Source organism: Hyla sarda, chromosome 4 (assembly GCF_029499605.1).
Source record: "Hyla sarda isolate aHylSar1 chromosome 4, aHylSar1.hap1, whole genome shotgun sequence".
NCBI lineage: Eukaryota > Metazoa > Chordata > Amphibia > Anura > Hylidae > Hyla > Hyla sarda.
The window spans coordinates 165,389,964-165,417,149 of NC_079192.1; positions in this window are offsets into that span (position 1 = coordinate 165,389,964).

Here is a 27,186-nt window from a genome sequence, read left to right on the forward strand (position 1 = left end):
ACATCTTATCCCCTATCTAAAGGAAAGGGTATAAGATGTCTGATCTTGAGTCGCAGCTGGGACCCCCACAATCTTCGGCCCATAATCAGGCACAGAGCTAACTCCGCTCTGTGCCTGATGACGGGCAATCACAGCCGTCACGCCCCCTCCATTCATGTCAATAGGAGGAGACGGGATGACTGTGTACTAGCCGTCACGCCCTCTCCCATAGACACAAATGGAGGGGGCATAGCATGATGTTGTTTTGGATGCATTCCAAGTGACTGCTCTAGGTTGATGTCCTGAGCCAAATTAGATAATACGTGCATGGAGAAAAATTACATTGACACAGGATTGAGTCAAAATGGTTCTATGATTTATTGTATTGCGTACACACAAGATATATCCTTCAGTAGGGCGTAGCACATTGTCTAAGCTTTCTAATTGGTTAGCAGACTACTTTACGTAAGCATTGCATGATATTTTCTCTGTGCCAAAAGGGTATGGTCACACAGGGCATAGTACAGGATGCAACCACCATCTTAGAAGAATGATCTTTATTTTGTATCTATCATCCATAACAACGTCACAAACACAGAATGCAGCGGCATCGGCCCTGAGATCTCCGCAGATCCCAGCCGCCAGACCCCCATGATCAGACATCTAATCCCCTATCCTTGGGATAGGGGATAAGATGCCTTGAGGTGGAGTACCATTTTAATGGAGAATTTTATCTATTTTAGTTTTGAAAAAGGAGGTCAGGTCTTCAGCAGAGGGGTCAGTTATGAGCTTCTGCACTTTAGGCCTGAGGAGAGGGTTGAATGTGTTGAATTTGGGTTATTAGACAAAGGAGAGATGATGGAGGGGAAATTGGCAAAGTGGGGGGCAGAGTAACAGGTTTTGAGCATGAATTTATAGTATAAATAGTCCACTGATGTCTTAGTTTCCCTCCACAGATGTTGGCACACCTAGAGAACCACCAAAAAAAGTTATTTGCGTGTGCCGGGGTTGCTGCTGTCTGTGTCAGGAGGTTTAGATTTTGGGGGATGCTGTTTTTTTCTAGGTAGTCTTGAGAGTGTCATGGTTTTGTTCATCTGATTATGGCTCGCAAAGGATGAGGGGATGATAGGGGTCGAGAGTAGTGTTGAGCGGCATAGGCCATATTCGAATTTGCGAATATATGGATGAATTTTCGTCATATATTCGTGAATATTCGCATATTCGTAATATTCTTGTTTTATTTTCGCATATGTGAAAAATTTGCGTATGTGAAAATTAGCACAAGCGAAAATTCGCATGTGCGAAAATTAGCATATGCAAATTTTCGCATAAGCGAAAATTCGCACACCAGTCTCACACAGTAGTATTAGAGCCTTCTTTACACCACACAAGCTGGAAGCAGAGAGGGATGATCACTGTGATGTGTACTGTGAAAAAAAAAAAAAACACGAATATTCGTAATTACGAATATATAGTGCTATATTCGCGAATATTCGCGAATATGCGATATTCGCGAATAAAATTCGCATTGCGAATATTCGCGAGCAACACTAGTCGAGAGGCAGATGAGAAAATTCTGTTAATGGGGATGTTAAAATCCCCCATAATGAATGTAGATGTTTCTGAGAATAGGAAATGAGGGAGCCATGTAGCAAAATGGTCTAGAAACATTTGAGGTGAGTCAGTACCTCGACTAGTGAGTCAGTCAGTCGATAGATGGCTGCTTCGCTGAGAGAAAAAGTCTGAGGGTGTGGACGTCAAAAAAGGGAAATATAAAGGAATGATCTAGAAAGTGCATTGTAAGGAGAGAAGCACACCAACTCCCCCAACATGCCTGTTGTTAGATTCAGAAGTATGTGAAAAGTTAGGAATACCATAAGATAGAGCAGCGATCTTTATATTGAGACATGACAGGGATCTCTTCCAAGCCTACAATTAGCTTATACAACTCTTGAAGACAATATTTAATCTGTATTGTATTGATTGTTTCGGGACTGATCTTTTATCATTTCAACCGTAATCTATTTCTACTTAGATATTATGACATTGATGTAAATGTAATGATGATAATTCAAGGGTACTCTCATTGATACTTTTTCTTTTACTTATCCTTCTTCTAGTTTTTTCTCTTTATGTTATTTGTATGTTAATGGGAAATTGTACAATTTTTCACATAAAGAGTTATGTATATATATATATATATATATATATATATATATATATATATACAGCAACAAAAGAATGCAGCAGCACACTGCCAGCACAAGGATATAGGTGAAACATGAATATGCAGTTAAAACATGGAGAGCTATACAGCTATGGTGTAATAGATGCATATGTGAAACTATGAAATAGTGAGGCACTTAGTTCGCAAATTTGTCTCCGCCGGCGGTCAAATAGCTTGGACCGTCCCACCGCGATAAGGTGGCCTCATTGGGACGGACCCTACACTGTGAATATGCCTCTGTGTGAACAGTTCAGTAAGCATGGCAGGATCTGGAACATCCAAGACACCTTATATACACACCTGATAGAGGTGGGTGGGGTGCAAGGCCGACATGGAGGTAGCCACTCCCCCGTATGTGCAAAACAGACAAAGAATAAGTCAGCCAGCACTTTAGTTGATACCAAACTATTATATGGACCTGGCCTACAGGTGCACGCTACTAGGCTAGATATACAGCAACAAAAGAATGCAGCAGCACACTGCCAGCACAAGGATATAGGTGAAACATGAATATGCAGTTAAAACATGGAGAGCTATACAGCTATGGTGTAATAGATGCATATGTGAAACTATGAAATAGTGAGGCACTTAGCTCGCAAATTTGTCTCCGCCGGCGGTCAAATAGCTTGGACCGTCCCACCGCGATAAGGTGGCCTCATTGGGACGGACTCTACACTGTGAATATGCCTCTGTGTGAACAGTTCAGTAAGCATGGCAGGATCTGGAACATCCAAGACACCTTATATACACACCTGATAGAGGTGGGTGGGGTGCAAGGCCGACATGGAGGTAGCCACTCCCCCGTATGTGCAATACAGACAAAGAATAAGTCAGCCAGCACTTTAGTTGATAATAAACTATTATATGGACCTGGCCTACAGGTGCACGCTACTAGGCTAGATATACAGCAACAAAAGAATGCAGCAGCACACTGCCAGCACAAGGATATAGGTGAAACATGAATATGCGGTTAAAACATGGAGAGCTATACAGCTATGGTGTAATAGATGCATATGTGAAACTATGAAATAGTGAGGCACTTAGCTCGCAAATTTGTCTCCGCCGGCGGTCAAATAGCTTGGACCATCCCACCGCGATAAGGTGGCCTCATTGGGACGGACCCTACACTGTGAATATACCTCTGTGTGAACAGTTCAGTAAGCATGGCAAGATCTGGAACATCCAAGACACCTTATATACACACCTGATAGAGGTGGGTGGGGTGCAAGGCCGACATGGAGGTAGCCACTCCCCCGTATGTGCAATACAGACAAAGAATAAGTCAGCCAGCACTTTAGTTGATACCAAACTATTATATGGACCTGGCCTACAGGTGCATGCTACTAGGCTAGATATACAGCAACAGAAGAATGCAGCAGCACACTGCCAGCACAAGGATATAGGTGAAACATGAATATTCAGTTAAAACATGGAGAGCTATACAGCTGTGGTGTAATAGATGCAAAATGTGAAACTATGAAATAGTGAGGCACTTAGCTCGCAAATGAAGGCCTACTAACCTAAGAAATAGAATTAGATGCTATAGAAGTTTCATCATGCCACCTTGCATATTCTCCCTAGTTGACAATTTTTTAGGGATGTCTGATAATTAGAGACGAGTGAACTGAACCTGTAGAACCTGAGTTCAGTCAGAATTCTGCTAAAACTTCAGTTAGCCTAGAATCTAAACTTTGGGCAGTTCAGTTCTGCAGAACCTGATAAAATAACATCAACTACATAAGATAGATGTAGGAAGGATCAGATGGCCTTAGAATCTCAAAATGCCTTTCAAACAGCCCATCAGGAGGCAGTATAGGGTTGATGTCAAAGCCACTATAAAAGCCTATGTACATAGCTTCAGCAAACATTTTAGGGATAGCTGGAGTGGGGGAAGATCTATGTGAGGGACACTAAGCAGTGAACAACACAGATAGGAGTAGGATCACACATAAATAATAGTTGTAGTAAAGCAGCAGAGAGTATTCTGTATCTATATTGTTAGTGAAAAATCGGATTAGGCTGCTTTCACACTTTAAAATCTATCCATTTTAAAGATCAGTTCAATGTTCCGTTATAAAAACCCTGAAAATCGTATGTTAAACCGCCGTTACAAAATCCCATTATAGTCTATGGGATTTTTACATTATCTGTTTTAACCCGTTATTAATAACGGACATTATTTTGTGATGGAAGATAGTAATGGGAGAAATAGTGCATGCACTATTTCTTCTGTTCATTCTCCCGTCTAAAAATTATCCGTTAAAACGAATAATAGAAAATCCCATTATAGTCTATGGGATTTTTATAACGGCCATATGGGATTTTGTAACGGCCGTTTAACAGCCGATAAAGAACATTGAATAGATCATTAAAATGGATAAAGTTTATAGTGTGAAAGCAGCCTTACTGTTAGCTAAGTGTGCACATTTTTTGTTTCAAATAGTTTATTTTATTTTATATTTTTTGTTTGTTTTTCATTGTGAAAAGCAGTACGCAGAGGGTTTTGTGTCACATTTGTGCACTTATTTAGGAAGGGGCTTAATTACGTTTATTAAACTTTTTATTTATTTATTTTATTTTACACTTTTAAGTCCTCACAGGGGACTATTTATTGCAATCTTTTGATTACAAATACTGACCAGTTCTATGCATATGCATAGTACTGATCAGTGTTATCTGCAATCCCCTTCTCTGATCTATCAGAATGCAGACCTGAGAAGAAGATTGCAGCAGACGGCCAGGAGTTTCTGCACTTGCTTCATAGCTGGGACGGGACTCAGGACTTACATGTACAGAACATACTAGTATACAGGGTGTACTAGGATGAACTAATGCAGTATTTTTATACAACCTGTCAATTACCACCGGGTACCATCCATTTACCTATATTTATACATGCTGCTGTACCTTTGAAATTAAATTTGCCTGAAAAACAGCTCAGAAGTACAGAGATAGTAGGTCACCTAACAGTTTTATAGAGGGCTTTTAGACAGTGTTATACACATATTTGTGGGCTATTGTTTTTTTCAGAGCCATCAGAATCATACTTTCGAATTTCGCACATCTCTACTGATAACTCCTTAATAAATGCTGTGTTTAAGTGTAGCAACTCAACTCTTAAGACCTGTTTCAGCTGTTCAGTTTAACCCCTTAAGGACTCAGCCCATTTTGGCCTTAAGGACTCAGACAATTTAATTTTTACGTTTTCATTTTTTCCTCCTCGCCTTCTAAAAATCATAACTCTTTTATATTTTCATCCACAGACTAGTATGAGGGCTTGTTTTTTGCGAGACTAGATGTCCTTTGTAATGATATCACTCATTATATCATAAAATGTATGGCACAACCAAAAAACACTATTTTTGTGGGGAAACGCAATTTTGCTAATTTTGGAAGGTTTTGTTTTCACACCATACAATTTATGGTAAAAATGACATGTGTTCTTTATTCTGAGGGTCAATACGATTAAAATGATACCCATTATTATACATTTTTATATTATTGTTGCGCTTAAAAAAAATCACAAACCTTTTAACCAAATTAGTACGTTTATAATCCCTTTATTTTGATGACCTCTAACTTTTTTATTTTTCCGTATAAGTGGCGGTATGGGGGCTCATTTTTTGTGCCATGATCTGTACTATTTTTGATACCACATTTGCATATAAAAAACTTTTAATAAATTTTTTATAATTTTTTTTAATAAAATGTATTAAAAAAGTACGAATTTTGGATTTTTTTTTTCCCATTCACGCCGTTCATCGTACGGGATCATTAACATTTTATTTTAATAGTTCGGACATTTACGCACGCGGCGATACCAAATATGTCTGTAAAAAATGTTTTTTACGCTTTTTGGGGGTAAAATAGGAAAAAACGGACGTTTTACTTTTTTGGGGGGGAGGGGATTTTTCCCTTTTTTTTACTTTTACTTTTACATTTTTTTACATTTTTTTTTACACTTGAATAGTCCCCATAGGGGACTATTCATAGCAATACCATGATTGCTAATACTGATCTGTTCTATGTATAGGACATAGAACAGATCAGTATTATCGGTCATCTCCTGCTCTGGTCTGCTCGATCATAGACCAGAGCAGGAGACGCCGGGAGCCGGACGGAGGAAGGAGAGGGGACCTCCGTCCGGCGTTCTGAATGATCGGATCCCCACAGCAGCGCTGCGGGCGATCCGATCGTTCATTTAAATCGCGAACTGCCGCAGATGCCGGGATCTGTATTGATCCCGGCACCTGAGGGGTTAATGGCGGACGCCCGCGAGATCGCGGGCGTCAGCCATTGCCGGCGGGTCCCTGGCTGCGATCAGCAGCCGGGATCAGCCGCGCATGACACGGGCATCGCTCCGATGCCCGCGGTTATGCACAGGACGTAAATGTACGTCCTGGTGCGTTAAGTACCACCTCACCAGGACGTACATTTACGTCCTGCGTCCTTAAGGGGTTAAAGCTGAAAGTCACTGTGCACACAGCAGAGAAGAACAAGCATTTTGCTAACGTTAAAAGAGGTTGTCTGGGGACAGACTTTGCTGTAAAAAGAAATGTGAGCTCCCCTACCTGATCCTCTGCCCCAGCCAGTGCCCAGTCTCAATTCTCAGCACTTCCTCAGTCCTTAAATAAGGAAGTGCCTGCTCAGTCCATCTTTGGCCACAGCTGTGACCTGTCTCAGCAAGTAACTAGATGAATGGGCACTTCCTTGTGTGAAGATGGAGACCAGGAAGTGATGAGCACCATCAAAACAGATTCTGTGGGGAATCAGGGCAGAGGAGCACATTTTTTTTTCCTGTATAGCCAAACCTGGCCACATTTACACATACATATTAATCCCTGGACAATCCCTTTAGGCCATGCCATTACTACTGTAAGACATTTGTAGTATTGTTGTGAGGTAATAACTCAATTATGAATTATGGTCATAAAAACATTAACCCCTTAAGAATGCAGGGTTTTTCAGTTTTTGCATTTCATTTTTTCCATATCGCCTTCTAAAAATCATAACGCTTTCAATTTTGCACATAACATTCCATATGAAGGCTTATTTTTTGAGTCACTAATTCTACTTTGCAGTGACATTAGTCATTTTACCAAAAAATCCACGGAGAAACGGAAAAAAAATTCATTGTTCGATGAAATTGAAGAAAAATGTAACTTTTGTACATTTTGAGGGCTTCCGTTTCTACACAGTGCATTTTCTGGTAAAAATGACACCTTGTCTTTATTCTGTAGGTCCATACAGTTAAAATGATACCCTACTTATATAGGTTTGATTTTGTCATAAAAAATCATAACTACATGCAGGAAAATTTATACGTTACAAATTCTCATTTTCTGACCCCTATAACTTTTTTTATTTTTCTGCGTACAAGCCGTGATCTGAAGTTTTTATCGATACAATTTTTGTATAGATCGCTTTTTATTCATTTTTTCATGATATAAAAAGTGACCAAAAATACGCTATTTTGGACTTTGGAATTTTTTTCGGCGTACGCCATTGACCGTGCGGTTTAATTCATGATATCTTTTTATAATTCGGACATTTCCGCACACGGCGATACCACATATGTTTATTTTTATTTACACAGTTTATTTTTTCATGGGAAAAGGGGGGTGATTCAAACTTTTATTAGGGAAGGGGTTAAATGGCCATTATTATCTTTTTTTTTCACTTTTTTTTGGTAGTGTTATAGCTCCCATAGGGGGCTATAACACTGCACACACTGATCTTTTACACTGATCCCTGCAAAGCCATAGCTTTGCATTGATCATTGTTATAGGCGGTCGAATGCTCAAGCCTGTATCTCAGGCTTTGAGCAATCAAACACTGATCAGATGCGATGGAGACAGGTGAGGGGACCTCCGCTCGCGTGCTAGCTGATCGGGGACATCGGGATTTTATCACGATGGTCCCGATCAGCCTGACTGAGCTGCTGGGAAGCTTTCACTTTCATTTCAGACGCGGCAATCAACTTTGTTCACCGCGTCTAAAGGGTTAATAGCACGCGGCACAGCGATCTGTGCCGCACGCTATTAGCCAAGGGTCCCGGCTATCATTAGACGACGGGACCAACCCGGTATGACGTGGGGTCATGGTGTGACCCCGCGTTATTTACCGGGACCGGTGCAGGGCATGAAGGTAAGCCCTGCGTCCTTCAGAGGTTAATTATGAAAAAATTTTAATTTAGAAAGTTATTAAAAATATCAAAATTATGACCTAGTGAATTGTAGACAAAGCCAATCAATACAATTCACAACTGGGTCCAACTATTTCCTCAGATATCAGCAAGTTATTTTTATGACGGGATGACATTAACGCTTAAGGATGTAGTTTTTAAGTATACAATAATACACAGGTATTACAAAATATGCAGATTTATTGGTTATAAGGTTTTAAACATAAATGAGTAACAAACACAATGATATATGCAAATGAATATCAATTAGATATATTAGTAAACATTACAAGCTTGTTAATTGACTACATATAGTAGAACAATACATGTGAGTAGTAAGTAACTTGTTACAATAAAACAAAAGCTACTAGGTTAGGATATCATATAAGAAAAAGGTTACATATCACTGTATTCAGAGGAAACCTTATGATATCAAGATGGGCAATATCTAATCATAGACATATCAATATGGCCCCCTTCTAACCAACTACATATCACATGACTCCATGAATGAGCAAATCCATCTAAAGATATAAACATGAAAGAACTATGACACTTTCACCCCATTCTGGACTATTTTCTATACATGACCTTGGTAAGACATTAAGACAAATAGCAGAGTTTTATGATCTTGCTAGACTATATTTTAGGAGGAAAAACTTGAAACAGGTTTTCTGTGTGGGAAATATACTTATAACACTTAGTTTGGCGAATAGGAATTCTATCAATGTCTAAGCAATTTAGTCCTGATTCTTCTGCAGGAAGAATGAAGTCTCACAATATCCTAAAACTATAATCTCAATATGGAGATAATTAATTATTTAATTTAATTTATTTATTTGCCAATCTAAATGGTATAATTCCATCAACATTATCCCAATTAGTCTTAATTAAATTGAATACCATTTTTTTTTGTCTCTTACCAAGTCTATGTAAGAACCTTGTTTCTGGTCCTAGGAAAATTGAACGGTCCATCTCATTGTCATGGATAGCCATTGGTCTGGTACCGTGTGATCAGTCTGTCTTGCTGGAATCTCACATGGCTTTTCCACCTGGTTGGACCTCTTTCTTGTGCATTTGTGTTCTCTACAGCACAGTACAGCACAGTCTACAGTCCCTAACATCTGGTTTACCAGACGTTTTAATTAGTTAGACACACCCTCCTAAATTGGAATTCCCCAATGGATGTAGGTTGGGCGTGTATATATGGTAATGACTATGACATCACTATATTACCAAGAATGCATTGAGCATATCACCCATAATGCCTTTCCTGTCGGTGTAATGTCAACTTCTCCTACGCTAGGGGGTGCTATTGAATAGGCAATTAGCATCATTACCATTAAGGGTTAACTGTCAATAACTTGTCTTAAACCCACATTCCACACTTGACACATAATTTAATAGGTCTGACACATAAAAGTAATTAAAACCTGGATTCTCATAGACAGAGTCACCAACTAGACATTTCCAACACTATCACATTTATGGGAAAGATAAGAGTACCATGGAGGTCTCTTTCACACAGACATGTGAATCTCTCTGTCTGTCTAGTCTAGGTAATTAGGCTCCCTTATCTAAACAGCAATAAATATCTGAAGAGACAACAAATATTCTTCTCTCAGACTGGCACTTTTAGAGGGGAACTTTAGAATTGTGGCCTACTTAGATTATACACAAAATGGCCGACATCATGTTATTAAACATATTAAACATAGTGATTCATTTTTGGGGCGTATAATTAGCACAACAGTATTAAGATTTCTCTTAGATCATAAAACAATTTCTGGGTGTTTATTGCAGTCCAGGGCATGTAACATTACTTATATGTTATTTGACATTATTATTTCAGTCAGTGAATTGTAAAGCAAGCAGCTTGTTTCCTTCCTTTTGTTGTCTTATATTTACAGCAACATATTGTATTCTTTTTTCCTATTGCTTTAAAAAGATGATTATACCTGTGCCCAGTTACGTATTGTTTTCCTCCCCCAGTGTTATCGTTTCTCTTCAGTAATAATTATACCCTTTAGATTATCTTAGTAGTTTATACAATATTTTTAAACTGCACATAAAGTGCCATGGGAAATGGAGGTTGCATCATAAAAACATTTTGTGTGACCTGGCATCTACACTGTACAATCAATCTAATCCAGCCAAATATATATTACCAGATGAAATGTTTGCCCACAACTATGGAGCTTTTTAAATATTGTAAAGACAGAATACTTTTCTTTACTAATTTACCAATATTTCTATTGTATTGTAAGTGCTGTGTTACACACTAGCATTATGTATTCCATTGATTTTGGATTCCATTTTTCAAAACACTGGAAAACTTCAATGATCATAATGAGTTCTATGGAGTTTATGATATTCAGAAGACTGTCTCATGATAACATATAATATTTCACTGTTAGATTTTAGGATTGTGGTGTTTAGGATTATGTAAAAATAAACAAAGTAACTACACTTACCACTAAGGCTGGGTTCACACCACGTTTTTCAAATACGGTTACCGCTAAAAAAAACGTACGGCAAAACCCATATGCAACCTTATACAACCGTATGACTCCAAATTAAAACGTATACGGTTTTTCCCTGTACGGTTCTATCCGTTTGCATCAGTTTTTGCCAACGGTTTTGCTATTTTGTTGGAATTAGTTTTCCAGCAATTTTATAAATTTACTATTGTTCTATTGAAATTCCAATCTGCGCATGTGTCAACTCCAAAAATGGATTAGAAAAACCGTGTGCAACCGTATTCTGAAATTCTGTGTACGGTTCTCATAGACAACAATGTTAAAAGAACCACATACGGTTCGCATACGGTTTTCCAACCGGAGGCAAAAACGTGGTCAACAGCATTTTTGCCTACGGTTGAAAAATCGGCAAAACCGTATCCGAGGCAAAACGGATGTGTCACGATTCGGCTTACAGGTAGTGGATCCTCTGTGTCAGCGAGGGATTGGCGTGGACCGTGCTAGTGGACCGGTTCTAAGAGGCTACTGGTGTTCACCAGAGCCCGCCGCAAAGCGGGATGGTCTTGCTGCGGCAGTAGCAACCAGGTCGTATCCACTAGCAACGGCTCAACCTCGCTGACTGCTGAGAAGGCGTGGGACAGAAGGACTAGGCAGAGGCAAGGTCAGACGTAGCAGAAGGTCGGGGCAGGCGGCAAGGTTCGTAGTCAAGATGGATAGCAGAAGTTCAGGTAACACAGGCTTTGGACACACTAAACGCTTTCACTGGCACAAGGCAACAAGATCCGGCCAGGGAGTGCAGGGGCAGTGAGCAGATATAGTCTGGGAGCAGGTGGAAGCCAATTAAGCTAATTGGGCCAGGCACCAATCATTGGTGCACTGGCCCTTTAAGTCTCAGAGAGCTGGCACGCGCGCCCTAGAGAGCGGAGCCGTGCGCGCCAGCACATGACAGCAGGGGACCGGGACGGGTAAGTGACCTGGGATGCGATTCGCGAGCGGGCGCGTCCCGCTGTGCGAATCACATCCCCGACGGCCATGACAGTGCAGCGCTCCCGGTCAGCGGGACTGACCGGGGCGCTGCAGGGAGAGAGACGCCGTGAGCGCTCCGGGGAGGAGCGGGGACCCGGAGCGCTAGGCGTAACAGTACCCCCCCCCCCCTTAGGTCTCCCCTTTTCTTTGTCCGGTAACTGCCTCCCCTGGGATGAGGACACCGGGACAGAATGGAGGGTTTCCTCAACGGCAGGCAGTACAGCAGGAGTGGGAATGGGGAGGTAGGGCAGAGGGCGAAGCCTGGCACGGGGCAGTGTGTCACCAGGACGGGGGCCATGAGGAGGCACTGAGGCTTGCCTGACGGGACTGGGAGGGGGGGAGAGGCACTTCCTATGGCAGGCAGAGTCCCAGTTCTTGATCTCCCCGGTGGTCCAATCAAGGGTGGGAGAATGAAGCCGGAGCCATGGCAGACCGAGGAGGACCTCAGAGGTACAGTTGGGAAGGACGAATAACTCAATCCTTTCGTGGTGGGGTCCAATACACATCAGGAGGGGTTCTGTGCGGTAACGCACGGTGCAATCCAATCTGACTCCGTTGACCGTGGAAATGTAGAGCGGCTTGACGAGACGGGTCACCGGGATGCGGAATTTATTCACAAAAGACTCCAAAATAAAATTCCCAGAGGCACCAGAGTCCAAGCAGGCCACGGCTGAGAGGGAGGAGTTGGCTGAAGGAGAAATCCGCACGGGCACCGTGAGACGCGGAGAAGCAGACTTAGAACCAAGAGACGCCACACCCACGTGAGCTGGGTGCGTGCGTGCGTTTCCCAGACGTGGAGGACGGATAGGGCAATCCACCAAGAAATGCTCGGTACTGGCACAGTACAGACAGAGATTTTCTTCCCTACGGCGATTCCTCTCTTCCTGGGTCAGGCGAGACCGATCCACTTGCATGGCCTCCTCGGCGGGAGGCCCAGGCGTAGACTGCAAAGGATGCTGTGGGAGAGGTGCCCAGAGATCTAAGTCTTTTTCCTGGCGGAGCTCCTGATGTCTCTCAGAAAAACGCATGTCAATGCGGGTGGCCAAATGGATAAGTTCTTGCAGGTTGGCAGGAATCTCTCGTGCGGCCAGCACATCCTTGATGCGACTGGATAGGCCTTTTTTAAAGGTCGCGCAGAGAGCCTCGTTATTCCATGATAGTTCGGAAGCAAGAGTACGAAATTGGATGGCGTACTCGCCCACTGAAGAATTACCCGGGACCAGGTTCAGCAGGGCAGTCTCGGCAGAAGAAGCTCGGGCTGGCTCCTCGAAGACACTACGGACCTCAGCGAAGAAGGACTGGACTGTGGCTGTGGCAGGATCATTGCGGTCCCAGAGCGGTGTGGCCCAAGACAAGGCCTTTCCTGAAAGAAGGCTCACTACGAACGCCACCTTAGACCGTTCTGTAGGAAACAAGTCCGACAACATCTCCATATGCAGGGAACACTGAGACAAAAATCCACGGCAGAGTCTGGAGTCCCCATCAAATTTGTCCGGCAGGGACAAGCGGAGGCTAGGAGCGGCCACTCGCTGCGGAGGAGGTGCAGGAGCTGGCGGAGGAGATGGTTGCTGCTGTAGCAGAGGCAGAAGTTGCTGTAACGTGGCGGTCAACTGCGACAGCTGCTGTCCTTGTTGGGCAATTTGCTGCGATTGCTGAGCGACCACCGTGGTAAGGTCAGCGAGACTTGGCAGCGGCACCTCAGCGGGATCCATGGCCAGATCTACTGTCACGATTCGGCTTACAGGTAGTGGATCCTCTGTGTCAGCGAGGGATTGGCGTGGACCGTGCTAGTGGACCAGTTCTAAGAGGCTACTGGTGTTCACCAGAGCCCGCCGCAAAGCGGGATGGTCTTGCTGCGGCAGTAGCAACCAGGTCGTATCCACTAGCAACGGCTCAACCTCGCTGACTGCTGAGAAGGCGTGGGACAGAAGGACTAGGCAGAGGCAAGGTCAGACGTAGCAGAAGGTCGGGGCAGGCGGCAAGGTTCGTAGTCAAGATGGATAGCAGAAGTTCAGGTAACACAGGCTTTGGACACACTAAACGCTTTCACTGGCACAAGGCAACAAGATCCGGCCAGGGAGTGCAGGGGCAGTGAGCAGATATAGTCTGGGAGCAGGTGGAAGCCAATTAAGCTAATTGGGCCAGGCACCAATCATTGGTGCACTGGCCCTTTAAGTCTCAGAGAGCTGGCGCGCGCGCGCCCTAGAGAGCGGAGCCGCGCGCGCCAGCACATGACAGCAGGGGACCGGGACGGGTAAGTGATCTGGGATGCGATTCGCGAGCGGGCGCGTCCCGCTATGCGAATCGCATCCCCGACGGCCATGACAGTGCAGCGCTCCCGGTCAGCGGGACTGACCGGGGCGCTGCAGGGAGAGAGACGCCGTGAGCGCTCCGGGGAGGAGCGGGGACCCGGAGCGCTAGGCGTAACAGGATGCAACCGTACACAACATTTGGAATACGGTTTACAATGAATTCTCTATGCGTATGGTTTCGGATACGGTCGTATACGTTTTTTTTTGTGGAAAACCGTATACGGTTACCATATTTGAAAAACGTGGTGTGAACCCAGCCTAAGCCTGATTGGCTGCAGCAGTGATGTGGGTATACAGAGCATGTCATCACTGTAGCTCTATAATCAAAGGCAGCAGGAAGAATGGCAGTGGAAAATGGCAAGGTATCTAGAAGACCTTTTTGAGGTACATTTAAGAGTAGGGTCAGGGTCTGAACTGAAAATGAAAGGCCACTTTCAATAATTGTTTATATAAATGTCCACATAATTATGCCAGACTGCCCAGCCCTGCCCAGGGCACTTTTAAGAGTAACGTCAAAAGGGAAGGGGCTCAAGACCCCTTTCTAGTCAACCTGTGCACACCCCTGATCACCAACCCATATTGCATACAGATAGTGACAGTGGTGGAGGAAAGACGGACCTAGCCTTCCAAGGCAACATGAACCAAAATCCCCCTAGAAGATGATCCTTCCACCCCTTCAAATGCTGCCTAATAAATGCATTCAGATGCATAAAAATAACCACACAGATATGCAGTCTGCATAGACAAGAAGTAGTGGCACTATGAGTCATACTAAACTTACCGTATTTTTCGCCGTATAAGACGCACTTTTCTTCCCCAAAACTGGGGGGGAAAAGTTGGTGCATCTTATACAGCGAATATACACCTATGGGGTCAGTCCCTGCGGCCATCAACGTCTGGGACCCACGGCTAATACAGGACATCACTGATCGCGGTGATGCCCTGTATTAACATTTCAGACTGAAGCGAAAGTGACAGTAAATCGGCTGCTCAGTCGGGCTGTTCGGGACCGCCGCGGTGTCCCGAACAGCTTACAGGACACCGGGAGGGACCTTACCTGCCTCCTCGGTGTCTGCTCCGTGCCGGGATCCCCTACATGGCGGCGCTCTCCTTCGACGTCCTCACGTCGTCGCGCACGCCGTCCAGTCATCCAATAGGAGAGGCGTGCATAGCGACGTGATGACGGCGACGGAGAGCGTGGATCCCGGGGAAGAAGACGTCCGGAGCGTCGGGGACACCCCGGGGACGCGGCGACAGCGATGGAGCGACATCCAGGGCAGCGGTGACGAGCGGTGATGGGTCCGGAGCGGTGGGGACACGTGAGTATTACCTCCTATCCAGTGGTCTTCAACCTGCGGACCTCCAGATGTTGCAAAACTACAACTCCCAGCCAACGGCTGTCCGGGCATGCTGGGAGTTGTAGTTTTGCAACATCTGGAGGTCTGCAGGTTGAAGACCATTGTTGGGTGCAGAATAGAGCAAAAAATACGGTACTTATTTAGCTTAGCTAAACATAGCTTTGTCATGGTTCAACCATTTACCGCAAAAATGCATGTGCTTATAAGTTTTGGTACTGCTAATTTGCCGCAACTAATGAACATGGCACTAATTGAGACATAAGCACATGAACTGTGTGTCAGTTTCTCTGGTGAGGCAACTGCAAACAAGTTTAAAGTCACAATGGACAATGCTGAGCATCAACTAGAGTGGTGTAGAGAACCCTGCACTGGGCTCTGGAGTAATGGAAATGTTTTCTGAAGTGATGAATAATGTTTAAAATTTCATGGATTATCTGGAGTGATTAATCATCTGGAAATCTGATGGATAAATCTGGGTTTGGAAGTTGCACAGAGAAAAATGCCTACAAGCATGCACAGAGAAAGTGATCATAAAAGTCAACTACACTAGCAAATGTTATCAATAAAAAAAAAGCTTTTAGAATGACACAATAAAAAAAAAACATAAATAAATTGGTCACGAAGGGGATAATCCTATACTATATGTTACCATATGAATTTATCTAACCATGTATCTTGTCTAACCATGTAACCTTTATGTAATCCTAAAACTTTTAATATGAATTTCTGTATTCTCCTATTTCACGTACGTTCTTGTGAGATACTTGAAAATTTTCTCATGTTTTAAAAAAAATAGTTGTGGTTCGAATTCTGTGGTTGAGATAACTCCCTCTCTCTTCCTTGGTGACATGACTTTTTCTAGGCGAACACTTAGGTCAAATGAACCATAATTCATCAAGAGTCAACTTCCAACTCTGCAATGATTTTTTTTTTTTATATGTAGAACACATTTTAACATCTTTTTCGTCACTTGCATAATACTTGCCTACGATCTGTATCAAACATTAAATTATTAAATAAGGACTCGTTCACATTGCCGTCGGGCTCTGTTATACGGAGCTCTGTCGGCAAGTCCGTCAAATGCACCACAGTACTCCTTTAAATAAGTTTACAGCAGGCATATGCCTTATTTTGAGGAGATGTTTTCATATTTGTTTGTATAACATGCCCAATGAAGGCACCTGAGATGTCTTGAAACCTTGCAATTTATATTTTCTCAGTTACCAAATAAAGGTATTATCCATACTCCACTTATTTCCTGCAAGTGGTACTAAGAGGCCCAATGTGTGCCATGAAAATGTCTCCCACACCATTACATCACCAGCCTGAACTATTGATACAAGGTAGTATAGATCTAGGCTTTTATGTTGTTTACACCAAATTTTGATCTTGCTTGAATTAAGACTGATCAGACCAAGGAATGCTCTTCCAGTGTCAAATTTTAGGGGAGCCTGTGTGAATTGTAGCCTCAGTTTCCTGTTCTTAGTTGACAGGCGTGGTACCTGGCGTGACGCTTTGCTGCTGTAGCCCATCTGCTTCAAGGTTTAATGTGTCGTGCTTTGTGCAACATGGTATTATGCATACCTTGGTTGCAATGAGTGGTGGTTTGAGATGACAAAAAGGCAACAGCAACTCAAATAATCGCACCATTCTTCCAATTCTCTTCTGACAAAAGCAAGACATTTTCATGCTCACAACTGCTGCTTATTGGACATTCTCTCTTTTTCAGCTCAATGTCTGTAAACCCTTTTTATGGTTTTGTTTACATAACATAATTTTTACCAAGCAGTGAATTCCATAATAAAATAGTTTAAAAAACGCCACAAATTATCACATTTTTCACAACATTTTTTATTTTTATTTTATTTTTTTTACAAAAAATGCAGCATGAATCAACAAACATTTACCACTAATATAAAGTACAATATTTCATGAGAAAACTATCTCAGAATCACGTCGCTAAGTAAAAGCGTGTCAGAGGTATTACCACTTAAATCCGGTCATTAAGGTAAAATAGGCGGCATCCTTCAGGGGTTAAAACTTCTTATAGCCTGTGGTTGATTATCTTCTCTCCTTTCTATATCACTATGGCTGTTGAATTACCATTCCCACTAATGGTCTCTCTCTCTCTCTTTCTCTATTTACTTCCTCCCCCCTCCGTCTCTTATCCTTATCTTTGTAAGTCTATGGTCCTAAATCTGGACAATTTATGACCCAACTTAGTTTGAATTCTTTACTATTGTTGATTTAACCTCTGCATATTTTGTGAGATATGTGCTTTCAACCTGTGCACTTAGAAATGCTTTCTACTTGAAAAAGATAGGCCTCCCGAGAGCTTGTCTCTACAAAATACTGTTTATCCAATAAAAAGGTATTACAAGATTCTGTAACATTCTACGATTTTGTATTTTATCATATGTGAAAGGAATATGCAAAGCAGCTCCTTCTCAGGTAGCACGCCCTAAGATCAGCTCTGGTTCCAGTTACGAAGTCTCAGAAACTGATTGGGATTTATGCCAAGCCAGAATTGTCCCCAGAAGGGAAGAAGACCCATCTGCAGACAGCTGTTTTGGGTTTATTGAAAGAGCTTTATTGTCCGTTCAGTCATTACAAGTCATACAATAAATTACAATCACACAAAGCATGACAGTACAATACAAAGCAAAGGTTCCCTAAGCTATACATCGCACATCATGCTACTCTAACACTCCGCTCAATCCTGTAATAGAAAAGCACAAGAGATCGAATAACAAAACAATACAATCTGTGATCGGTGTAGGGGCGTGGGTGACTATGTGGGGGTGGGGAGGGGGCGGATCACAGGGCCAAACTGCTGGGCTGTATCTTCAAGGAGACATGGGAGAAGGAGAGGGGTCTTCACTCCTCTTCTTCCTCATCGATGGCCGGGCTGTCCAAGATGGAATAGTCTCTAAGCAGGCTCTTGATCCTGCGGCAGTCCCGGACATACATGTTCTCCCTGTTGATCACGAGGCGGTTCCTGGCAAGCCACACTGCATCCTTAAAACAGTTCATAAGGCGCCAGGCCTCCTGGTTGGCCTCCACGTCGTGGGTCCCAGGGAACAGACCGTAAAGCACCGAATGGTAGGATAGGCAGTTCCTGGGTAGAGTCTCTGAGTTCATTTTCCACGGCGTCCAACAGACCCTGTTCAAAGGGGCACTGCCAAAACACGTGCAAAGATGCTTCCTCCACATAGGGGCACCGGGGGCAGTACCAGGTAGTGCACATGTTGCGGGCATGCATGAACGACCTGAGAGTCCTCCCTTGACAGCCATCCACGACAAGCCCTTGTGTCCATTGGTAAGCCTTTTGAGGCCACATTAGTCCAAACTTTCTCTGCAGTGGCTGCGGGAGTCCCGGAACCAGCTCAGTCAAGTCCTTAGCTCGGATGAGCTTGTAGATTGTCTTCGGCTTCCATAGGTCAGGTTTCAGTCCTTCCAGCTGGTGCTCCCTCACAAACCGGACAACATCCCCATAGAACCAGGGAGCGTTCCAGTTGTAAGGGATGGAGTTGTCCCACCTGTCCCAGCCCAGCTGTCTCCAGAGGGGCATGAGAAATAAGCGAGACATGGACGTGCCCGCTGAGCCAGTCTTTTCAACAAGAGTCCGCTGCACGCTGACACATGCAAAGGAGGCCCTCAGCAGAGTGGGGATATCGGATATTCCCTACCCACCCTTGCGGGGATCCTTGTACATCACAGTCCTCTTGACTCTGTCCATTTTGCCCCAGATGAAGCAAAACACTATCCAGGTGATGGCCTTGCAAACGGTGGTATGGGGAGGCCAGGCCTGTGCGGTATACTGGAGTACAGGCAAAACTTCACTCTGCAGGACAAGTGCTTTGCCTTCAATAGAGAGCTTTCTGGAGCTCCACAGTCCGATCTTAGAGTTCATCTTTCCTAGTTGGTCTTGCCAAGACTTAAGGGCCGCTCCTTCCTTCCCGAACCAGACTCCAAGAATTTGAATGAAGTCCGGCTTAACAGTAAAGGGGAAGGTGCCATTCCCCGAAGAGCATGGCTTCTGACTTCCCGCAGTTGACTTTTGCCCACGAAGCTCTGCCGAAGTCCTCGCAGGTCTGGACGAGTGCAGTCACAGAACGCTGGTCAGCGCAGAAGATGGTCACGTTGTCCATGTAGAGCGAGCACTTGACCTCGTAGCGATCTGGTCCTGGTGCGGTGATCCCTCTGATCTCTCCATTCTGCCGGATAGTCTCAGCGAAGAGCTCTATAACACAAACAAAAAGAAGAGGTGAAAGAGGGCAGCCTTGTCTAACCCCTGAAAGGATGGAAAAGGGGTTAGTCTTCCAGCCGTTCACCAACACTGTGCTGCAAATATCAAAATACATGACGTTAACAAAAGAGCAAAACATCTTCCCCAGACCAAGCTTGCGCAAAGCCCTGCCCATGAATGCGTGGGAGACACGGTCAAATGCCTTCTCCTGATCCAAACTGACCAGGGTCATTAAGGTAAAATAGGCATCCTTCAGGGGTTAAAACTTCTTATAGCCTGTGGTTGATTATCTTCTCTCCTTTCTATATCACCATGGCTGTTGAATTACCATTCCCACTAATGGTCTCTCTCTCTGTCTCTCTCTCTCTCTCTCTCTCTCTCTCTCTATTCACTCCCTCCCCCCACCTTCTCTTATCCCTATCTTTGTAAGTTTATGGTCCTAAATCTGGACAATTTATGACCCAACTTAGTTTGAATTCTTTACTATTGTTGATTTAACCCCTGCATATTTTGTGAGATATGTGCTTTCAACCTGTGCACTTAGAAATGCTTTCTACTTGAAAAAGATAGGCCTCCCGCTTGTCTCTACAAAATACTGTTTATCCAATAAAAAGGTATTACAAGATTCTGTAACATTCTACTATTTTGTATTTTATCATATGTGAAAGGAATATGCAAAGCAACTCATCACACCACCTTCTCAGGTAGCACGCCTTAAGATCAGCTCTGGTTCCAGTTACGAAGTCTCAGAAACTGATTGGGATTTATGCCAAGCCAGAATTGTCCCCAGAAGGGAAGAAGACCCATCTGCAGAAAGCTGTGGGTAGCTTGCCCCTCGTCAGTACAGAGCAGGATGTTCTGGCTTGGCTGTGGTGAGAGTCCTGTGACTAGCTAAAAGGGGTAAGTATTCTCCTTAGGGAGGAGCACCGCTTCAGGTGTAGAATGGAGATTCAAAAAGGCCATTAGCACTCTGCAGGCTTTCTGGGTAAGGAATATGCAAAGCAGCTCATCACTCCACCTTCTCAGGTAGCATGCCCTAAGATCAGCAAGATCAGCTTCTTCCCTTCTGGGGTGAATTCTGGCTTGGTATAAATCCCAATCAGTTTCTGAGACTTCATAACTGGAGTCAGAGCTGATCTTAGGGCATGTTACCAGAGAAGGTGGTGTGATGAGCTGATTTTCATATTCCTTACCCAGAAATCTCCATTCTACACCGGAAAGGGTGCTCTGCCTTGCAATGAAGGGTTAAATAATGGTGATGGAAGCAGCTAACCATATCATATGTGGCCAATTATCTATACTCTCTATGCCAGATCTGTACAGTTTGTAGTTTCCTTAAAGTATACCTGTCAAAAAAAAATCAATGCTTATATATGTTACTAGATCATGCAGATTACATGTCTTTGTCTTCTAGCTTCTGTATTTAGCTCACAATTCCCTCCATTCCGCTGCTCACTGATTCTGACATCTACTGTTCTGGAAGGAAAATGTCTGAGGCAAGCACTGAGCCCACTCTCATATACCATGCATTCACTTCCTCCCTGAGTCTGCTGTATTGGGTCTCTTCATCCAATCACTGCTTTGTCACCCTCTCCTCTCGGTTTTCAGACCGGACAGGAGTGAGCACAAAAGGAGTCCACTTCCCAGCCTGTGCTTCAGCTGGGACAAAGTTGATGTCTGCAGGCAGACAGCACCATGTTCTGGATGGTATGGGGACCCTAGTGGTCTTTTTTATTTTTTGTAAGCCACTATTATTACGAAAAGGAGATATGAACAACCAGGAACCATGGCTAATCTCTGCATTGCTAATCAGAGCCGTGTGCAGACTTAACCCTTTAGAAGCCACCATCAAAGTTGATCACAGCATCTAAAATGTGAAAAAACTATCTCTGGTAGCTCAGATGGGCTGAAAAGGACACCTGCTGCAAAATTACCTGTGAGGAAGGCAGGAGGGCACTTACCTTACTCTTCACCATCCTAAGATTAAAAAAACTATAGAACAACAATTCCACGTGTCCCGGGTGTGCCTAAAACATAGCTTTTAATAGATTCATTAAAAATTCTAAATTAAATGTTCCTTTGTAACCAATCACCAAATAATAGTATTCCATCTAAAATAATATATGAATATTTGTGGCTTGCATATACAAAATGGCACAAGTGGGCTCTGCTGGGCCCTGCCAGCCCAATTGCACCACCAAAGAACAAAATATACCACCAATTAAACCACCAAAAAAAAAAAAATTTTTTAAATGGTGTCATCAGGGAGGTATAAACATTGGCTCATTATCATAGAATTTATGGCATATCAGGTAACCACAGATATTTAAGGTATCAGTCAATGGCGATTTTGCTGCACTAGTGGACTTCCAACATTATGGATATAAAGAAGGCCCACTGTGAAAAAATAAAGCTATCCCTAAGGATAACAAAACAAAACCACAGCATCTGGATCGCCTGGAAAGGAAGCTCTGTCAATAGATGAGTAGTTCAGTGCCAATTGTATCTGGGATAACTGCTGAATCCACCTAAAATATAAAACAGGCACAAAAAGACCTATTCAGTGTGAATCCTGAAAGAGAAACGGGGACTGTATAGTAAGTCCCTACATTACTCATGGTTTCCCTATGTCCAGGACGGGTGCAATGCACAACCTGCTGTAGCGGAGGGAGCTGGAAGTTTCCAGCTCTGCTCGCTCGTTTCAGAGAGGTGCCGATGTCTGACGTCACTGCCGGTCTGAAGCGGAAGTTAAGCACACAGCCTCGCCCGCCTCCGTGACGCGCATATTGGGGCGGGCGAGTTAATACATGTCTGTTAATAGATAAAACTTGGGCAATAATCATTATGTGGTACATATTTTAATCGCCCAAGTTATGTCCAGGAGATAGTATTTCAAAGCCAGGGGTTTCCCAGGTATTTGCAGTACTATAAACAGCAAATAGGGGGGGGGGTTAGAAGGAGAGGGGGAGCGCTAAGGGGTATGTGCATAAGAAGGGGGGGGGGCAAATTTAAAATTTTTATGTAGAATAGGGGTGGAGAGGCGAGAAATGTCTTTTCTGAAAACACATTTGTTCAACCAAACTACACTCCTTCTATGCGGTCAGCTTTTAAAGAACTCACTCAATATTATAAACAGCACTCTACTTTTTTTTGGGAGGTTCAAAGCTTTGAAAACTACTTAGAACAAGGAATAGTGCCCCAGGGATTGAGGGTTCCTATCCTCCCCTCTACTAAATTAAGAACACCTGCAGTCCTTGCAAAGTGGGAAGCAGAAGCCACAAAGTGTTCTACCAAATTTATGGAAATTCTCCTAGAGGAGGAAAAGAAAAATCTAGATACTGTACTTTCCACCCATAGGGGATAAATCATCCATAGACGTGTTTTCAGAGCTTGTACTCCCGTGAAAAACTTATTTTTTTCAAATCAACAGAAAGTTAAACAGATTTGTAAATTACTTCTATAAAAAAATCTTAAAGGGGTACTCCGGTGCTTATACATCTTATCCCCTATCCAAAGGATAGGGGATAAGATGCCTTATCGCGGGAGTCCCGCAGCTGGGAACGCCCGGGATCATGCACGCGGCACCCCGTTTGTAATCAGTCCCCGGAGAGTGCTCGCTCCGGGTCTGATTACGGTCGACCGCAGGGCCGGCGGCGTGTGACATCACGCCCCCGTGTGACGTCACGCTCTGCCCCTCAATGCAAGCTTGCATTGAGAGACGGAGCGTGACGTCACACGGGGGCTGGGGCGTGACGTCACATGCCGCCGGCCCTGCGGTCGCCGGTAATCAGACCCGAAGCGAACACGCTCCGGGGACTGATTACAAACGGGGTGCCGCGCACATGATCCCGGGCGTCCCCAGCTGCGGGACTCCCGCGATCAGGCATATTATCCCCTATCCTTTGGATAGGGGATAAGATGTGTAAGCACGGGAGTACCCCTTTAATCCTTCCAGTAGTTTTTAGGGGCTGTATACTACAGAGGAAATGCTTTTCTTTTTGGATTTCTCTTCTATCATGGCCACAGTGCTCTCTCCTGACCTTTGCTGTCCATTTTAGGAACTGTCCAGAGCAGGAGAAAATCCCCATAGCAAACATATACTAAAATGGACATCAGAGGTCATCAGAGGTCAGCAGAGAGCACTGTGGTCATGACAGAAGAGAAATTTAAAAAGAAAAGCATTTCCTCTGTAGTATACAGCCCCTAAAAAGAAGTAATTTACAAATCTGTTCAACTTTCTGGCACCAGTTGATTTGAGAGGGAACTAAATTTTCTGGATGTCAAAATACATAAGGATATGGATAACACATTACAGAGCACAATCTTTCATTAAAAAAAACTGCAACGAACAGCCTCCTGAAGTTGGAGAGCTGCCACCTGGGCCCCCTGAAAAGGGGGATCCCTAAGGGGCAATATCTCCACCTCAGGAGGAACTGTTCGTTGCCAGAGAACTTTAGGACTTTAGCGAGAATCATGAGACAGAGATTCAGAAATAGAGGTTACCCGGATTTTGTACTATCACAGTCATACCATATTATATCCACTACACTGAGAAACTATTTACTTGTTCCAAAACCAACAACTTCTAACTCCCAAGTTGCACGTATTATTGAAACTTTTGATAGGATATCCCAATGCTGGGTGATAATTTCCCATATCTTAGGGGACATCCTAAGAATGGACCCGGACCGCCAGGGAATGATTGCCCCCCCCCCCCCCCCCCAAATAACATACAGACGAGGGTGGAGCATTGTGGACTTGTTGGTCCGGAGCCATCTCCAACCAGACACTGGTTCAGCACAAACCTGGTAGGATAGATTGAATACCATTTCTGGATGCTTTAAGTGTGGTCATTGTCAGGCTTGTCAATACATTCTAAAAAGTGACACGGTTCCATTTCAACAACAATCGATTTCAACAAGACACTTCATTAACTGTTCATCGAAATCAGTTATATATGTTGCCTTTTGTTCTTGCCCCCTTTTGAATGTTGAGAAAACAATAAGGGAATTGAGGAAGAGAGTCCTGGAGCAGATCGGAGATATTAGGAATGAGAGAGACACCCCTTTAGCGACACAAGACAATCAACAACACATTGGCAATTTATCATCTATTCAGTTTGTGGGAATTGACAGGGTCATACTTTCACAAAGGGGTGGGAATCTGGACAAATTTTTTATTACAAAGAGAATGACGTTGGATTCATCGTTTGGATACAGTTTCCCCGCGAGCGCTTAACGAGCAATTACATTTTGGATGCTTTTTATGAGTGGTTTGGTGGGACATGCTGGTGACCTTTTAGGTAGATAGGGCTGTAGCTGGCCAGACAGGAGTCAGTGGTCATCAACAATGGGGGACATTTATCAAGGGGTTTAGTCAGGTTTTCTTTACTATAATTGTCGCAACTACAACTACTTGTGTTTTCGTGCGACAATTTGCGTGAAGAACAAGAAAAGCAAGAAAATTCAAACTTGCTTACGCAGTACATTTTTCAAAATGGATTTGCTATAGTCAGGTATTTATTAACTGCGACAGTCGCAGCTGTGCAATAAAATGTCGCAACGGCCGTAAAAATTGACTATATTTACTCCCGCTCCAACATGGAGCAGCAAAAGCTACTGCCGCCCGGGCTCCGACATACTTTCTCCCCGCTACCCTCACTTTGCTACAGGGACACTGCAGCAATTTACATCCCACCCCTCTCACCTGCCAGCGCCACACAACTCCCATCTGTCTGCTAACTGTTGCAAGACTACAAATCCCATCATGCCCTTACAGTGAGGACACGCTGGGAGTTGTAGTCTTATATCAGCGGGAGCTGAGCGGCGCGGGCGGGAGACAAGGGGGGGGATGTATATCAGTGTCCCCATCATTATTAAGTGAGGGTAGTGGGGAGGCAGTATGAGGTTATAACATATACCGGCGCCGCAGACTCCAAAATCCCCTGCTGTCATTTCACATTTCGCGCTGGGTCCTGTGATTGGCCAGGACCAGCAGCCAATCACAGGACCCGACCGGAACATTGACATAACATTAGGGGATATAGGAGTCTGTCAGGGGGGGGGTCCATCAGCACCCCCCCCCCCACTGCTTTCACCTCCGCTGGGCCTGTCCGTAACACCCAAATCCCCCCCCTCCCCTCCCCCTCCGGCAAGACTACAAATCCCATCATGCCCTTACAGTGAGGACACGCTGGGAGTTGTAGTCTTATATCAGCGGGAGCTGAGCGGCGCGGGCGGGAGACAAGGGGGGGGATGTATATCAGTGTCCCCATCATTATTAAGTGAGGGTAGTGGGGAGGCAGTATGAGGTTATAACATATACCGGCGCCGAGACTCCAAAATCCCCTGCTGTCATTTCACATTTCGCGCTGGGTCCTGTGATTGGCCAGGACCAGCAGCCAATCACAGGACCCGACCGGAACATTGACATAACATTAGGGGATATAGGAGTCTGTCAGGGGGGGGGGTCCATCAGCACCCCCCCCCCCCCCACTGCTTTCACCTCCGCTGGGCCTGTCCGTAACACCCAAATCCCCCCCCTCCCCTCCCCCTCCGGCCTTCACCTGCACTGTGCCCGGCCTCCGCTCCCACGTCTTCGGTTGCGTCGGCCTGACGTCCCTCCGTCAGTGACGTCACTCGCAGGGCGCCCGGAGAGAAGGAGCGCTGCGCTGGATGGTTGAGTGTGTGTGTCTGTCTTTCTGTCTGTCTCTATCTCTGTCTGTGTGTCTCTGTCTGTGTGTGACTGTCTGTGTGTGACTGTGTGTGTGTGTGACTCTCTGTGTGTGTGTGTGTGTGACTATGTATGTGTGACTCTGTGTGTGACTCTATGTGTGTGTGTGTGTGACTATGTGTGACTGTGTGTCTGTGACTGTGTTGTGTGTCTCTCTGACTGTGTGTGTGTTTGTGTGTGTGTCTCTCTTTGCAGGACTACAACTCCCAGCATGCCCTTACTGTAAGGACATGCTCGGGGTTGTAGTTGTGCAGTGCAGGCGAATTACAAGCTTGTCCCCTGCCCCCAGCTACAGGACTACAACTCCCAGCATGTCCTTACTGTAAGGGCATGCTGGGAGTTGTAGTCCTGCAGCTGGGGGCAGGGGACAAGCTTGTCACTTGCCCACACATCTCCTGCACCACACAACTACAACTCCCAGAATGTCCTTACTGGAAGGGCATGCTGGGAGTTATAGTCATGTGGGGGCGGGAGATGTGCGAGCAGGTGATAATAAATGTACTAACCCATTTTTTTTTCTCTTCTCATTTCAGATCCGTGTATCCTGTGGACTTCTTCGGATTCAGTGGACTACTTCGATGAACAGCGTTTTTCTTTGTTTGATTTTAATAAAATGGTTAACGAGGGCTTGTGGGGGAG